General features: G+C 38.4%; 1 protein-coding gene across 3 annotated transcripts in view; it reads right to left on the minus strand.

Moving 5' to 3' along the window:
- Positions 1 to 13,470, minus strand: part of bru1 (bruno 1) — a 135,003-nt gene extending 121,533 nt beyond the window's left edge. For 2 of the 3 annotated variants that reach the window (XR_011416753.1, XM_070209313.1), the window contains exon 1: positions 13,229 to 13,470. The gene's annotated coding sequence lies outside the window, so the exon portion shown is untranslated. The remainder of the gene's footprint in view (positions 1 to 13,228) is intronic. The other variant, XR_004304739.2, reaches the window with a different exon arrangement.
- Between the last annotated feature and the right edge of the window lie 1,525 nt (positions 13,471 to 14,995).

A 14,995-nucleotide genomic window follows, 5' to 3' on the forward strand; every position in this document is an offset into this window, starting at 1 on the left:
AATCTTTGTTAAAGCCACCTTATTAAAGGAAAACAAAAGAGTACAATGTCCCAATAAGAGCGCGCATGCGCAATACATCGAATCGGTTAAGGGGAATAAAGCCGATGAAACGGTTAAGCAAAAGACGAGCTAAAAAAGCCCAAAACAAAATGTAAACAAAATTAAGGGAAGCCGAAAACATGTCAATTGGCTAGAACCTAGCCTAATCGACTACAGAAACGAAGGGAATTAATCGAACTAAGCGATATAAGAATATAACTATTTGCTATAAGTCAACTTGAAGACCAGCTCTCCTTATGGCGCTAAGCCTAATCCACTTTATGGGTATACAGCTCCTTTGGGTACCACAAATACCAACTAACTAACCAACCAAAACCAAACCCCAACCAAACTCAACTAACTGATGTACTGATGCAATATCATGCCGCTCGACTGTGGCAAGGAGCATGTCTAACAAATGCCAGCAACTTTAACCGCGAAAAAAAAAAGCCAAAGTTGTACCGAAACGGCAGTGTCCCAGACAACAACAGCGAACAACAAACACAACAACGGGTTTAACGTTGGCCTGTGCCGTTGTGGTCGCCGCCACAACGACAATAAATACGCAACAGCAGCAGCAAAAACAACAACCAAGTCGAGCGGTAGCTGAGAGAGCAACAGCGTCAGAGTCTACGACTAACAGGCATATCAACAGCATCATGATGTAAAAACTTTTTGCATTCGAGAGCCTTAAACCACCTTCAACCAGCTAACCAACACCTACCCTTTCCACGGCACCGCAGTTACTTCTGCGTCGACCCCGTCAACAATTTTTGTTTACAAACTTTTGCTTGTTTGTGTATTGTGCGAAGCGGTTGTTGCCTAAAAGGGGGGTAGGGGTAGTCGCCCACCTGCGACAGCGATGGCAGCTGTTGCTGTGTTAGCATTGTCCACAAAGGACTCACAGGATTTGCTCCTGCCATCAAGTATGACGCGTCGCGCCAAAAGTTGCAAATTTTTATATTTTTTTCGCATTTTCTATGTTTTTTTTTTTCGCTACCCCAGCTAACAGGGAAATTCCTGATGCGATTATGAGACGCCTTGTTAAGTCAGGTAACCAAGCTGGCTGTTGTAGATCACATGACAAAGATGCTAAATATTTGTGGCTTTGCGGTCAGGTGATAAGCTTAAATTAAAGTTTAAGTGCTGCAGAGAGCTACAACAAATAAATATATGTTTTATAGTTACCGAATGTAAAGAAGGGAAAATTTTAAATACGCCTAAACTATCTAAGAACTAAGAATAGAATTATATACTACCAACGAACCCAAAACAATTGTTGCTTCAATTTACGCGTTGTAGCATTGAGGTTCGATTCGGAAACTTGGGAATCCAGATGTGGCTCCCACATTTTTCACAATTTCTTTAAATAAACTTGATAAATTACTTTATTGTGTATCTCAATTTGTTATTTATCCAAATTAGCTAGCTTTAAATATCAAAAGCAATTGTAAATATTTGGAAATTGTTCAAATAAAATACACCTTGAACATATAAAATTTGGGGTTCAGCTTTAATGTCAGATATTTCACATCGGTTTTAACTTCGGATCATGATAATATTTATCATGATATATATTGGAATATCCAACCAGCTCTGTTAAAAATAATCTCTGCTTATATCAGACGAAAAGAATCCTAAAGTCGCTCAAGTAAACATATATATGGTAATAAACTTAATTAATAATCAAATCTGCTGGCATATTTAACTGGTTGTCAACTGACGCTAACGCAGACATGTACGACAGAGCATGTATAGAAAATATTTCTTTTTTTTTAGCAAGTGCTGTCAAAGACCTATCACATTAAGCTAACAATAGCTTAACGTTGCTTAGCATAGTAGAAATTTCTATCTCCCAATGACAGCGCTAAACTAAAATCTAGGCATATGCTTCAATGCCAAGCTCGCACTTCACTTACGCTTAACAGATATAAAGTCGACTGAGCGCACTTACCTGCAACGAGAAAACAATAAAAAATGGAAATCAATTGGCTGTATCATAAACAGTGCTTCAAATTGATTATAAAGTCGTAGAAGCTTCTAAGTAAAGTACTTGAAATCCACTCTAGACGGACAGGCAGACAGACAGACAGACAGACGGGACAACAAGCAAGCGTAGACGCACACGCACACGCACAACCCTTGAAAAGGCCTCGGCCACAGCGAAGTGCACTCAGTCCTTTCCATCAAACTGTGGAGCAGCAGGCCCTCCTCTAACCTACTCGCCAACTCCTGTCCGACCCTCAATGCAATAACGCCGACAGATTACAAAGTGCACATGTGGTGCGCCATAAAGTAGTGGGTTGCACAATGCCAGAGCAGCGAGCGGAAATCCATGTTGCAACAACAACAGCAGCAGCGGCAACATCAAGCACAAGTCTAGGAGACGAAACGCACTGCCGTGGCCAAAAGCCTTCGGCCGCTGCCATGACCGTACAACACACACACGCCTCTTCCTCCTAAAGAACACTCCTCACACAAAACCCCGTTTTCCTGTGGCATTTTGCCGAACTCCATTAAGTTTACGCGACCAGCAACACGAAGAACTTTACTTCTGTGGTCGCCGGGGTCGCAGCTTCTGCTGTTGTTGCTTTGAGTATGTCCAAATGCGTTGCTGTACTATCTATCTTGATGTCCCTGCTTATTGTTGTTGTTGTTGCCCTTGGCAACTATATGTCAGGTCTATTGCCTGCACTAACATGAACCGCAACCTTTGAGGCATTCGCTGATGCTGGGGCCCTACAACTTTATAGTGTTCGAAAATGTTACAAAGTTTGGGGTGCAATGTGCCCGCCCAATGTAGATTTCATACTGTGTGCAGCAAAATGTTTGATAAACAATTGCCTAAAGTGTGGTCTATTCTGATAGACATAAGTTGTCGCAGAACTATGGAATGAGATTATGCTTTAAGTGGAAGAAAAGATTAGCACATAATATATATATATAATATTCATGAATGTAGAGTAATTATAGCAGAGTTATTCCCCTTGAAGATAGACGCATAGTGCTAAAAGTTTTCAGAGAAATCAAACATTTATAAGATTAATATGTAAAAGCAATTGCTTTTGATCAAAGCAAGCCTTAAATATTGAATATTTCCAATTCAAATGTGGTTAACTGTGAATATCAAAAATAACAGGAAAACGAAAGGTAGATTATAGGTACCCAAGGTACCCTTAAAAATCCTATATAGACATATTCAAAACTTCCCACACCCATAGCTCGGTCAAATCTCATCCGATTTTCATAAGGTTTGGCTTTTTGTTCATGGTTTGGCCTCATTATCAATCCTGCATCAAAACCTGGCAACATAATTTTTGGTCGAAATTCATGTCAAAATGGTACCCTTAAAAATCCTATATATAGTCAAAATTTCCCACAACCATAACTCGGTCAAATCTCATCCGATTTTCATAAGGTTTGGCATTTTCTTCATGGTTTGGCCTCATTATCAATCCTGCATCAAAACCTGGCAACATAATTTTTGGTTGAAATTCATGTCAAAATGGTTCCCTTAAATATCCTATATAGACGTAGTCAAAACTTCCCACACCCATAACTCGGTCAAATCTCATCCGATTTTCATAAGGTTTGGCTTTTTCTTCATGGTTTGGCCTCATTATCAATCCTGCATCAAAACCTGGCAACATAATTTTTGGTTGAAATTCATGTCAAAATGGTACCCTTAAATATCCTATATAGACATAGTCAAAATTTCCCACACCCATAACTCGGTCAAATCTCATCCGATTTTCATAAGGTTTGGCATTTTCTTCATGGTTTGGCCTCATTATCAATCCTGCATCAAAACCTGGCAACATAATTTTTGGTTGAAATTCATGTCAAAATGGTACCCTTAAAAATCCTATATAGACATATTCAAAACTTCCCACACCCATAGCTCGGTCAAATCTCATCCGATTTTCATAAGGTTTGGCTTTTTGTTCATGGTTTGGCCTCATTATCAATCCTGCATCAAAACCTGGCAACATAATTTTTGGTCGAAATTCATGTCAAAATGGTACCCTGAAAAATCCTATATAGACGTAGTCAAAACTTCCCACACCCATAACTCGGTCAAATCTCCTCCGATTTTCATAAGGTTTGGCTTTTTCTTCATGGTTTGGCCTCATTATCAATCCTGCATCAAAACCTGGCAACATAATTTTTGGTTGAAATTCATGTCAAAATGGTACCCTTAAATATCCTATATAGACATAGTCAAAACTTCCCACACCCATAACTCGATCATATCTCATCCGATTTTCACAAGGTTTGGCTTTTTTTTCATGGTTTGGCCTCATTATCAACCCTGCATCAAAACCTGGCAACATAATTTTTGGTCGAAATTCATGTCAAAATGGTACCCTTAAATATCCTCTCAAAATGGTACCCTGAAAAATCCTATATAGACGTAGTCAAAACTTCCCACACCCATAACTCGGTCAAATCTCTTCCGATTTTCACAAGGTATGGCTTTTTCTTCATGGTTTGGCCTCATTATCAATCCTGCATCAAAACCTGGCAACATAATTTTTGGTTGAAATTCATGTCAAAATGGTATGCTTAAATATCCTATATAGACATAGTCAAAACTTCCCACACCCATAACTCGGTCAAATCTCATCCGAATTTCATAAGGTTTGGCTTTTTGTTCATGGTTTGGCCTCATTATGAATCCTGCATCAAAGCCTGGCAACATAATGTTTGGTCGAAATTCATGTCAAAATGGTACCCTTAAAAATCCTGTATAGACGTAGTCAAAACTTCCCACACCCATAACTCGGTCAAATCTCTTCCGATTTTCACAAGGTATGGCTTTTTCTTCATGGTTTGGCCTCATTATCAATCCTGCATCAAAACCTGGCAACATAATTTTTGGTTGAAATTCATGTCAAAATGGTACCCTTAAATATCCTATATAGACATAGTCAAAATTTCCCACACCCATAACTCGGTCAAATCTCATCCGATTTTCATAAGGTTTGGCATTTTCTTCATGGTTTGGCCTCATTATCAATCCTGCATCAAAACCTGGCAACATAATTTTTGGTTGAAATTCATGTCAAAATGGTACCCTTAAAAATCCTATATAGACATATTCAAAACTTCCCACACCCATAGCTCGGTCAAATCTCATCCGATTTTCATAAGGTTTGGCTTTTTGTTCATGGTTTGGCCTCATTATCAATCCTGCATCAAAACCTGGCAACATAATTTTTGGTCGAAATTCATGTCAAAATGGTACCCTTAAAAATCCTGTATAGACGTAGTCAAAACTTCCCACACCCATAACTCGGTCAAATCTCTTCCGATTTTCACAAGGTATGGCTTTTTCTTCATGGTTTGGCCTCATTATCAATCCTGCATCAAAACCTGGCAACATAATTTTTGGTTGAAATTCATGTCAAAATGGTACCCTTAAATATCCTATATAGACATAGTCAAAACTTCCCACACCCATAACTCGATCATATCTCATCCGATTTTCACAAGGTTTGGCTTTTTTTTCATGGTTTGGCCTCATTATCAACCCTGCATCAAAACCTGGCAACATAATTTTTGGTCGAAATTCATGTCAAAATGGTACCCTTAAATATCCTCTCAAAATGGTACCCTGAAAAATCCTATATAGACGTAGTCAAAACTTCCCACACCCATAACTCGGTCAAATCTCTTCCGATTTTCACAAGGTATGGCTTTTTCTTCATGGTTTGGCCTCATTACCAATCCTGCATCAAAACCTGGCAACATAATTTTTGGTTGAAATTCATGTCAAAATGGTATGCTTAAATATCCTATATAGACATAGTCAAAACTTCCCACACCCATAACTCGGTCAAATCTCATCCGATTTTCATAAGGTTTGGCTTTTTGTTCATGGTTTGGCCTCATTATGAATCCTGCATCAAAGCCTGGCAACATAATGTTTGGTCGAAATTCATGTCAAAATGGTACCCTTAAAAATCCTGTATAGACGTAGTCAAAATTTCCCACACCCATAACTCGGTCAAATCTCATCCGCTTTTCACAAGGTTTGGCTTTTTGTTCATGGCTTGGCCTCATTATCAATCCTGCATCAAAACCTGGCAACATAATTTTTGGTCGAAATTCATGTCAAAATGGTACCCTTAAATATCCTATATAGACATAGTCAAAACTTCCCACACCCATAACTCGGTCAAATCTCATCCGATTTTCACAAGGTTTGGCTTTTTGTTCATGGTTTAGCCTCATTATCAATCCTGCATCAAAACCTGACAACATAATTTTTGGTCGAAATTTATGTCAAAATGGTTCCCTTAAATATCCTATATAGACATGGATCAATATTTCCCAGCCTCATAACTCGGTCAAATCTCATCCATTTTTCATAAGGTTTGGCTTTTTGTTCATGGTTTGGCCTCATTATTAATCCTGCATCAAAACCTGGCAACATAATTTTTGGTTGAAATTCATGTCAAAATGGTATGCTTAAATATCCTATATAGACATAGTCAAAACTTCCCACACCCATAACTCGGTCAAATCTCATCCGATTTTCACAAGGTTTGGCTTTTTGTTCATGGTTTGGCCTCATTATCAATCCTGCATCAAAACCTGACAACATAATTTTTGGTCGAAATTTATGTCAAAATGGTTCCCTTAAATATCCTATATAGACATGGATCAATATTTCCCAGCCTCATAACTCGGTCAAATCTCATCCATTTTTCATAAGGTTTGGCTTTTTGTTCATGGTTTGGCCTCATTATTAATCCTGCATCAAAACCTGGCAACATAATTTTTGGTTGAAATTCATGTCAAAATGGTAAGCTTAAATATCCTATATAGACATAGTCAAAACTTCCCACACCCATAACTCGGTCAAATCTCATCCGATTTTCACAAGGTTTGGCTTTTTGTTCATGGTTTGGCCTCGTTATCAATCCTGCATCAAAACCTGGCAACATAATTTTTGGTTGAAATTCATGTCAAAATGGTACCCTTAAATATCCTATATAGACATAGTCAAAATTTCCCACACCCATAACTCGGTCAAATCTCATCCGATTTTCATAAGGTTTGGCATTTTCTTCATGGTTTGGCCTCATTATCAATCCTGCATCAAAACCTGGCAACATAATTTTTGGTTGAAATTCATGTCAAAATGGTACCCTTAAAAATCCTATATAGACATATTCAAAACTTCCCACACCCATAGCTCGGTCAAATCTCATCCGATTTTCATAAGGTTTGGCTTTTTGTTCATGGTTTGGCCTCATTATCAATCCTGCATCAAAACCTGGCAACATAATTTTTGGTCGAAATTCATGTCAAAATGGTACCCTGAAAAATCCTATATAGACATATTCAAAACTTCCCACACCCATAGCTCGGTCAAATCTCATCCGATTTTCATAAGGTTTGGCTTTTTGTTCATGGTTTGGCCTCATTATTAATCCTGCATCAAAACCTGGCAACATAATTTTTGGTTGAAATTCATGTCAAAATGGTATGCTTAAAAATCCTGTATAGACGTAGTCAAAATTTCCCACACCCATAACTCGGTCAAATCTCATCCATTTTTCATAAGGTTTGGCTTTTTGTTCATGGTTTGGCCTCATTATCAATCCTGCATCAAAATCTGGTAACATAATTTTTGGTCGAAATTCATGTCAAAATGGTACCCTTGAAAATTCATATAGACGTAGTCAAAACTTCCCACTCCCATAACTCGGTCAAATCTCATCAGATTTTCATGAGGTTTGGCTTTTTGTACATGGTTTGGCCTCATAATAATGCCTGCATCAAAATCTGGCAACATAATTTTTGGTCGAAATTCATGTGGAAATGGTACCCCTAGACATATGTAGGTCATAAATTTTAGACAGTAAATTAATAGTTTTTCATTAATAACTTATCTCTGTGTGCATGTTCAAGCAAACAGCACCAATGAAATTTCTAAATATAATTCCCATAAAACAAAACATTTTATGGAGAAGGTTTAGCAGCCCATTTTATGTAGCTTGCAGCAGCATTCCTTTAAAGCAACTGCCACAGAGTCTACGTGCCACACAAACAACTAGACGACAATGCGACAAAAGGAAGTTCATGCAGCTTTGTCCTGCAACTGAAGACAGCGAAGAGGCAGCTGCCCCACGCCCAAGCCATTATTTGGTATGCCATCAAAGAGGGCCCGAGACAGCTGCAGAAGACGGGCCCATACCGAAGGCCTTATAAAAAAATATATACGAGATGGAGAAGGATGAGCTGGAAGAATGTGAAGTGCAGAGCACATACAAAACAGATAAATGGTAGCAACTTTTTAACAAAACCAACGGACGGGGCCCAGTGCATTGAGTAGAGGCAATGCCCCAACCCCTCCGGCGATTGCCACCCCTCCAACACCACATACAATTCGGATTTTTTTTCTTTGCCCGTAAGCAGCAGCATTGAGACGAGACAAAATGTAAAATTATGCGGCAGTTGCAAGCAAAAGTTTATGGTTGACCCAAGCGCAGAGAGCAAGAGAATGAGAGAGAGAGAGAGAAAGAGAGAGAGAGAGAGAGAGAGAGAGAGAGAGAGAGAGAGACGGGAATGCTGGCATAGATAGAGAGGGGAAGGTGAAAGCCGGCAAAGGCAAGTGCATTTATTGTCTTTGGGCGAAGCAGTCGAGCACGCAAATATGCTGCCAGCTGACTGAAGCTGCCGCCCACTGAATAGCACACACACATACTCACACACACGCACACACAATGCGGCAACAAACAGGAAGTACGCATTTCCTGCACTTGAAAACAGAAACAGTGAGAGGAAGAGAACTCAACTCTCTGAAATGCAGAGACTTCTCTTCAGTGCAAATGTCGCGACAACGTCGACAAACAACTTTTGACACAAAAGTGCTGAAAACTGTTTTTCTTTTGCCAGTTTCCTGGCTCTGGTCTACAGTTTTGCCCACGTTGCCAAATTAATTGAAAATGACTAGACCTAAGGGAGAGTGTGTGGGTGTGTGAGGGAGAGAAGCGAGCCGGAGCCCTTGCCAGATAATTTCGAGCAGTATGTGTGCCTTGATCTTGACGCAGTCGCTTGTCCCTGAACTTGGTCCCTGCTCGGTCGCCCGTTCTCTTACAGCGTATGTATGTGTGTGTGTGTGTGCGTGTCTGTCTGTGTGTGGCCAGCGGCACAAATGAGTTTCGTGTCACAAGTTGACCCAACTGAGATTAAGTGGGCGTTTAATTTGCCAACTCTCGCTGGGGTCGCCGCCCTTGGCTCACAGAAATTGCGTTAATGTAATCCCCGCATGGCGTATGCTCCCGCTTTTTTTTTCTGTTACCCCCCCTGTTCACAGTTTAGTAAATTTTTTGTTATTTTTGTTTTGTTTTTTAGGTTCGCTTGGATATTGTCGCTTGGCTGGCGCCGTGGCTGCTGTGCGGTCACTTATTTTTTCGGCTGCGGGGTCACCACTTGCTGTGCTTTGTCCTTGAGCCAAGGGAAGTCCTCGACTTACTGGCTGCACTGCCTGGCTGATCTCTGCGCGGTATTTTAACTTAATCAACAGAGTAAATAACACGTCCGCTGCCACTGCGCTACTTGTCATGTTTTTTTTGGTGGATTTATTTAGCGTACTTGAAATTTATGTAGTTGTCGGACGTACGAGAGTTATTAATAATGACATTAAATTGATATAAATCGGAACCACTTTTATATGGGAAGATTCCTTTATATTATTGTGGCCCTTATATTATTATCATATTGAATTTGATTAATCACATCATTTATAAATATGTTTGCGTTCTGAAGGTCTTGTTGTATATTCTTTTGAATATGCTAGTAATAAATTGTATTGTTTTTTATAAAATTCTTATTATAATTGATTTTTTTTTCTTTTAAGTAATATTTGTCGACTGTTTTGAATTGAACATTGGACCAATTTACCAATTTAATATAAAATATTAAAACCTACAAAAATATTTTAAAGAAATTTATGAATGTTGATGAATACAACAAAATATCCCGATGATTTAAATTTTTCAAAAGCTATTTACAGACAGTGATTGCTAAAAAAAAAAATGCTTCTTGAATATTTACTCAAAGATCTTAAAACTTTGGTGCGAATGCCAAATCTTTATAACTAATTTAAAAATTGAAAGTCCGGGGAATTACACAATGGAAAGAAAACATGTATTCATTTCATACATAAATTACTTTTTCTCCAATTATGAAACACAAGAAAATAGTGAGCAGCTTTAAGCCTTTTCTATCTATTTTTCCTATCATTTAATAAAAATCTGCAGAGTGTAAAATCAATTTGCATACATATTCAATCTATAAACATGTCAAATAAGAACCTATGACAGACTACGGCAATTTTAATTAAATATTTATCTAAATATATAAGTCATTTAATTTATGTGCTGAGCAAATGGTTGTGGTTAGCACAGTTGCTGCAAATTGCTTAGAAATATGTTACAAGTTGTGTGATTATTTGGCTAAAAAAAATAAGCAAAGAAAAAAACTGTGAAGCGACAACAAATGGAGCAAATCCCCAAGTAGCTTAGCTCCTGGTTGCTTGGCTGCTCTTCCGGCTGATTGCAGCAGTGTCAGAGTTGGACTCGAAGAGCCAAAGCCAGCGCAGAGCAATTAATGTGAAAATTTCAAAAGAAAAACCAAATATAAAAAAAATAGCTGCTTCAGCGGAAAAACACAAACAGCTAAAGAAATCTGGGCGAAAAATCCCCAGCCAACTGAAGTGATTTTCGCACTAATTAACTGCACTTAGTTGACACATACCAATCTATTCACACACACGCACACACATACACACAGCCAACACACACCCACACACACACACACACACAGCGTTGTTGGCATAATCAGGAGCAGTGCAGCATTTTAATTGGTTTCCAGCGCTGCCAATATAAAGTCCCACATGTGCAATCGGAATTTCTAGAGAAATTATAGAAAGTAAATGAAATGTGAACGTGTGTGTGTGTGTGTGGGCGTTTCTATGTGTTCGTGTGTGTTCGAGTGCGGCTTTGCTGCTAATGTTGTGGGTGGGTGCTTTGGCTGCAACTTAATAATTACGTGGCGCGGTTGACAGCTTTACACTGGCCTCAAACTCGGTAACTACAGCCCGACAACAACGACCCTGGTTCCGACTTCTGTTCGAGTTTTTACGTTATCGCTGGCATAGCATGTCAAAGGAAATGCACTGTTTCAAAGGCTTTATACAATTTGAATGCCCGCTAATGAGGCAAAAACCATTTAATATTCTTCATTTATCTAGCCATGCATTCGAGAAGGACGTCAGTCATGTGCATGTTATATATATGCAGCACATTCTAAATTTTTAAATAAAGCTCGACCTCGAGTCAGCCAACATATATAAAGCTTGAATTTTGAAGTCGCAGAGAAGACTCCGGAATACTATCTCGCAAATGAGGTTATGAAACAAAATAAGAAATACATGTCTACATAGGTAAAAAAAAATAAAGAAAAGGATCAGACTTGATAACAGAATGCCATGAAGTCGAACACTTTCGACCAAAAAGCTAGCACTGCTTTTTATATAATTTCCTTCTGCTTTGTCTTAACCTGAGAGCCTTCATTACACAGCTCAATTTTAAACAAGAACATAATAAACGTTAATGTTACGATCCAAATGAGACACAATCAAAGGCGAGAGCCAAGACAACAAAAACAAAGAAAAACAATAGAAGAAGAAAAACAAAATACAGCTAGGAAAATAACAAGTAACTGGAAACTACAAATGCATACACGGCGGTAAAAGTAAACAGCAAGTGCCATAAAAATGCGACGCTTGGAGCCAAAGCAGATCATATGAGCATTAGGAGAGTGAAGCAGAGCGGCGCCAAGTGCATAAAGAGCAGAAACAGGCCAAGGATTGGATGACTGGGCCAAAGGAATTGGCTTGGCCCAAGTATCACGAAACGAGTCAACAACTGCAGCAGTGCACAAACACAGACACACACACCACACATACACGTTCGAACTCATAAAGGACATGCCAGGTTGGCATGGAAGAGGAGAGCACATAATAGGACAGGACAAGCCAAACGAAACCAATTGAAGAAATGTTGCTGACACGTGAAGACGACAGCGACGAAATTAGTTAGCACTCGAGCTGCATTTGGCCCAAGTCCAGCAGCAGCAGGAGCTGCAGCACGACGACAAACACACACACAATAGGCAGGCAGAAGCAACGCCACGTTGCTAGATTACAACACCTGCGGGTAAAAGTCGAGCTGAGTCTCAGCTGCCCTTGCTGCTGCTGCTGCTGTTATAGTAGTTGTTGTTTTTATACCCTGCAAACGTTGAAATTTGGTAAATCGAGGAGTATTGTAGTAGACAAAATGTATGTTAAGGGCGCAAGACGATTTAAGGTATATATATATATATAAATATTATAAGTCAAGCCTATTTTGCAGTCAGTCCTCTCTATCGTTGCTCAAAACTTGGTGAAGTTCATTCAGATAATCGATACTTTCCCGACTCCCGGCTATCGATTAATCGTTATTTCAACCTAGATTTGTTCAGCATGCCTATGAAAAATATAATAGAGACACAAAATTTAACAGGCAGTTTAAAGTATAAAATCAGGATCAAAAATGCTTTAATGCTTCGTGAAAACGTTCTGTACACTGCAATGTATCATCCTATGATGGATATATCACATTGTGTACACACATTTAGATTTCATATTAAAACCCTTAATTTAATATAATTTTTATAAAGCGCGATCAACATGGAAGATATAAAAGCATGAGAAGGGACAAGAATAGTTGTGTATGTGTTTGTGTTCACATGTGTATGTCCAGGCGTGAGTGTGTGTGATGGAGCAGCCCGAGGCTGTGTAGAGGGTATCTATTAATCGGGCGCTGCTAGACCAACCTTATGCTATGCTCCTTTAGTGTCCTGCGCTGCAGCTGCAATTAAATAGCTTCGAGCACACTGAACTCAATTGCTGCAATTTCAATAACTGTTAAGAACACTCAAAGGTACAAGCTTTGGACAGCACACAGCGCGCGCACACACACACACACACACACACACACACACAGAGACAGCGCCTGATAATCTGTCATGCCGGAAGACGGCAGCAGGAGCTTATTCTTAAAATTCCGCCAACAACCAACCCAACCACCATAGTTTTTATGTCACTTGACCAAGTTGCTTTTGCACTTACCTATTTTCTTTTATTTTTAGCTTGCAATGGCCGAAAGGGAACACGAATGATAAAAATTTTTAGATCTGGTCTATTGCGAATTTATTTTATTTTTTGTTTTTTTTTTTTTAATTCTTGTGTAGTTATATTGTGTATAGGTTAAAGATTTTTTTTTGCAAATTAAGTTTAGATCGTGACGCGGTACGGCCGAAAAGTTAACACATTAAGAATTTTGCCACTAAGAAGCCGAAATTGAACTTTTATAAAATATATGTACGCTACACAATCTGATTTTATAAACAATACAAAGAGTAAAAACAAGTTGACATAAACTGATATATCTTGCATAGAGTGCTGAGTTTCTGGCCCAATTGCAAAAATATTTCATAGCAAACATGGAAAAAGGTAAAACAGTTAAATTCTTTTCTGGATTAAACTATTATTAAGTGTACGGAAATTCAGCGAAAAGCTAAAAAGCTTTAAATATAAATTTTATATAAGAGTATTTGAAAAAATTAAGTTTTGTTTTCTTAATTGAAGCTCTTAAATTCGAAATGGTTGAAAATATATTTGACACATTTTGATTTCCTTTTAAATTTGACATTGTGTCAAAATATTTTACAGATTATATTTTAGACAAATTATATTCGTTTGTTATTGCGTTTATCTTTTCAGTTTAAGCAATTAATCCGAAATAACTTTGGAAAACTTCACAGCTTAAATGCCACAAAGCAGAACTCTTATAATGATTACCAAAGGGCCTCATAAAACTGCCAACTGGGCGCATTCTTCAACAAGAACTTCAACAACAGGTTCCTCAACCAACCGACAGCACCAGGGGTTCAGGTTCAGTTTAAGCAGAACAACAGCCCAGCATCTTTCTTATTAAGTTGTTTTCAAAACTAGCAGCAAAAGTTAAATTATAAGCCGCCAAATGATGTCTGTCGCCTATGCAAACACACAGCCTGCCATCCAAAAACTTCAGAGCCTGGAATGAAAGGCGTCTGCCAAGCTCCTCCCTAAAGTGGAGGCACTTAAGATGCTTAGCGCCATGGCAAGCGAAAATAATGACGCTCATAAAAACTAACTAAACAGAAAAATAAAGCAAACAGCATCAAAGGACGACAACGTGAAATACAGTTATATAGACGGCAACTCAGAACTTAGACCGAAACGCTCGGGTTTTTGTGTATAGAGCGGTAGTTGATGGAAGCCTGTTGGTTGTTTTAGTATACCCTGTAGATGCGGTGTTCTAATGGGGCATACGCGGTTTTAACTACATTATATTATGCCTTTAGAGTTTGTGAGTAGAGCGGTAGATGATAGAAGCCTGTTGATTGTTTTAATACTTATATACCCTCCATATGCCACTCCTGAGGGGCATACACCTGTAACTACATTATATTACATTTTATTTAAAAAAAAGAGATTCATGAATACTACAATTTTGGTATACTTTTAGACAAGATTTTGTACCTTTTTTAATATATCTTTTTTATTTTAAATTTGTTGCTAAAAGTTATTTTATATAAGGTAATTGAAACTCTATTAACTGCATTTTGTATTTGTTATCGCGAGAAAATAATAATCATTTTCTTCCTAACTTTTTTGTTCGTCACAATTTTTATTACGCCTTCACAATTTCCTTATAAATTTCTACAGGGTATTTCAGTGTCTAACCGCTATCAAACTTTTGACTTTCTTACTTGTTTTTAAGCTGTGCCGCGCACGGAATGACAATGATAATGATGTGCGATAATGTTGGTAGTTGTTGTGTTTGCTTTGTTT

This window comes from Drosophila virilis, chromosome 4, assembly GCF_030788295.1.
Source record: "Drosophila virilis strain 15010-1051.87 chromosome 4, Dvir_AGI_RSII-ME, whole genome shotgun sequence".
In the NCBI taxonomy this organism is placed as follows: Eukaryota; Metazoa; Arthropoda; class Insecta; order Diptera; family Drosophilidae; genus Drosophila; species Drosophila virilis.